This window comes from Leptonotus elevatus, chromosome 9 (assembly GCF_054856555.1).
Source record: "Leptonotus elevatus isolate MCC_2025b chromosome 9, RoL_Lele_1.0, whole genome shotgun sequence".
Lineage (NCBI taxonomy): Eukaryota > Metazoa > Chordata > Actinopteri > Syngnathiformes > Syngnathidae > Leptonotus > Leptonotus elevatus.
Window position 1 is genome coordinate 3,889,599 of NC_141247.1, and position 3,368 is coordinate 3,892,966.

General features: G+C 45.0%; 1 long non-coding RNA gene across 2 annotated transcripts; it reads right to left on the reverse strand.

Moving 5' to 3' along the window:
* Window positions 1-249: 249 nt before the first annotated feature.
* LOC147168027 (uncharacterized) lies at window positions 250-3,123 on the reverse strand. 2 transcript variants are annotated; one of them, XR_015095987.1, is made up of 5 exons: window positions 1,554-3,123; window positions 616-1,458; window positions 492-538; window positions 356-406; window positions 250-282 (listed from the first exon to the last, which is right to left on the reverse strand). It is a non-coding gene; the product is annotated as an uncharacterized LOC147168027 (long non-coding RNA). The 2 variants fall into 2 exon arrangements; XR_015095988.1 differs by having other exon boundaries at window positions 1,534-3,123.
* Between the last annotated feature and the right edge of the window lie 245 nt (window positions 3,124-3,368).

The following is a 3,368-nucleotide window of genomic DNA, read 5'->3' on the forward strand; positions in this document are numbered from 1 at the left end:
TGGTCAGCAATGTGCTGGAGAAGTTCGTCCGTGATGAACAGCTGCAGGAAGTCAGCTGGCAGGGTTGAATTCAGCTCTGCTGCGGCACCCCTTGGTCCTGGTTTTTCAGTAAAAGGGAATGTGTTTGGCTGCCAGCCTGCTTCATGCCAGCCAGAATTTTTGGGATCTGCAAATATACATTTCAATATCATATAATATTTATTTTAGATCAGTGTGATGCAATATATATATATAAATATATATGTTTACCTATTTTCTTGGATCCACTGGTTGTTGTACATTCTGTAAATTATAGAAGACATTTACCATCAAATATTTTACTAGTACTGTGTTGGAGAATCTTTTTTTTTTTTACCTTTATTCTGCTCACTGTGAGACGCGTCACCTTGAGCCCGATGAGCTACAGCTGAAATAAATATATACAATTACAATAATATCGAAAGACCGTTTTCTTTTGTTGTTGCGGTGTATTGAAAACACGTTTTTTATACCTCTCTTTGTCGTGGAAACTGCAGTAGGTTGTCGCTGTGAGCACGATCTATGAATTGTACATTCACGTTACACGAGGTGCTAGCAGCGTGCCGGAAAAGTATCTCATAGCAAGTTTGCGCTTACCTTCACAGTCTTCTGAGGATGAAATACTGTCCGAATCACTGTCTCTGAGATCAGACTGTACCCACTCCTCCGAAGAATATCCATCGGACTCGGGGTACTCTTCATCGTCCGAATCAACGTCCGCGTTTGCAGAAGTGCTTGGTCGTGCACCACGTTTTCCGGCGTTAGCATCGCTAACCGGTGTCGCTTTATGACGTGGCCGAAGACGTCGCGTCAAAGCTGCAACTTCGGCGTCAACCTCGTAGTCACCATCATCATCATTGCCATCATCAACGTTCAATTTAGCACTGGTTGATGCTTCTCTTTTTTGAAAATACCGATCAAGCGTGAGCTGCTTTCCACCGGTCGCCATTTTTGCTACCTCTTCCATTGTCTCCACTCTCCTCTCCACTCTCCTCTCCACTCTCGCTCCGCCTCACGTCTTCTGCTACTGACGCCCACCCAACCTTGTGCAAAGAGTCATCGCTGCCATCTAGGGGCCAAAACGAGTCATTATACTAACTAGATCTGCTTGATACTTTCAGCACAGCTGCCCAAGGCTTTCCTCCACCCGTTTCCAAAAAACCCCCAAAAAAACATAGTGAACGTCTTTTAACGTCCTCGGCGCCCCTCCGTAGGTTTTTACTAAACGTTTTATAACGTTTATGGCAGTCAAAGAGTTAAGGCTTGAGCTCTAGTTCAACAAACTTTTTTCTGTAAATAAATAAATTGTATTCGTCCTCATTTTGGTCTTTGTTTGCAGGATCCCTTTTTTCATCTTTTCTCTCCACCAGTTGTACCGGACATAACAACCTTTATATCCTTGGCCATGTCAAGTAGCACCTCTTGCTGTGCTCCATCCACCTGTATTGCATGTGAAAATAAAAAAATTGTGTTCCATGTTTGCCTCTTTCAATTTAGTAATCAATCATCACTTACCATTGCAGTTCCTCACTTACCATCGCAGTTCATCCCTTACCACCGCAGTTCCTCACTGACACCAACACTTCTCATTGTGTTGTAGTCACAATCACAAAAAGGACAAACAAAACATTCAAGTCCAAATGCACGATGTCCTGCTAACAGAAAAGCACACTGATTAAAAGTACCTTCATACAACACTGCTCAAAATAAGGGAGCGCTTAAATGACATATTCCATGTCTTAACAAATTCAATTTAAAGCTCAATACGTTTAGAACTAACTAAATGATAAATATGTCTACAAAAAAAATGATTGGCCGCTCTGATTTTGAGTGTAATTCTGTTATGACACCAATTTTGAACGAGCAAAGGATTTAACTTTTCAGCCTTTACAATTTAAAGTACAGTATCCCCCTTTTTTGAGCAGTGGTATGAAAGGCTCAATAACATTTGCAAAGGCACACTTGTGAAAATGGTGCCCTTGCGATCTACAATGAGCTGACACAAGAAGTTAACACACAGTAGACCGGACTGTGGTAACTGTAATAAGTGTGCAGAATGCCTGATTGAACACAACAATCTGGGTGAGATATGTAAATGTGATCAATCAGTGTCTGCTTTCCAGTTGTGGCCTTGGTGATCAGCTGTGAAAAGCCTCTGGACTGAAACAAGTCCAGAATGGATTTCTTTCCCTTTGAAAGCAAATCCTCATTAAAGTCGCCGCAAACAACAATAGGTTGGCAGTCCATCACGGCCAAGGCATCCAAGAGACTTCCAAGGTTTGGAAGAAATGTGCCAAGACTCAGGTTGGGTGGCCTGTAGACCGTAGCTATCAAAGCCTGGACGGGAGCGTCAACCCTGATGACAGCAAATTCGAGGTCAACCACATTCTGAATAAATCGACGGGGCTCCGCTCGAAGACAATCGCGATAATAGACTGCGACTCTGCCACCCTCTTTTTGGGCCATGTCCAGTCTATTTGAATACGAAACTTGTCTGTTGCGCACAAAAGTGCTGCATCCCTCCAGTTGCAAGGGATGGGGGAAGAAGGATCCAGACAAATGTGTTTCAGTGAGGCAAAGGACATCAGCCAGCCTCAACTCATGATGAGACTTTAAGTTGTCAATTTGAGATGGAAGCCCCTCGGTGTTGTGATGAACAATGGTCAAGGTAGGAAAAGCAGTTTGCGGCATTTTGGAAAAGTACAGCAATGGTCTTGTACTTTGGAAAGAAGCGCGTGTCATACTGTCCATTGCCGTCGTGACGTTGGGATTGGCATAGATTTTGGATTCGTCAAAGTCCCATCCCTGAAGTGACGTCGTGCGGCTTAGCGCAACATAGGCCATTCCAGGTTCAAACACACGCTTAAGAGACACCACTGCAGAGGTCACATCGTCATGCCTTACACTTTGTGAGCCGTGCATCCAAAGGCAAGCTTCATGGGGAATTGCCGCCGGACCACGCCTTTTATGCCCAGGTTTTCCTCCGACCTTTCGATATAGACCAAGTCATCCGTCGGCCCCAGAATTTTCTTGCGCAATTTCTGGCCCGCTTCGGGATTGTCTAGCCTCAGTCCGAGCAAGGTCACTTTCTCCGCCGACCCCTTTGGGGCGCTTTGAACAATGTTGCCTATTGTGCCAAAGGTCCCCTTCACCAGTCCGTCCTCAACATCCAAATTCCGAAGAAGCATAACCCGTGCTCCTACACCAGCTTGAAGGGTATCCGGTAGATCCCTTCTCGTCCCCATGATCACTTTGGTCACAGTGACCATCGCCCCCGACCGTGGGCTCTTCCTGTAGTCCTCTGCGGGAATATTGACCACAGTCAATTTGAGAGCAGCCACAGTTGCTGC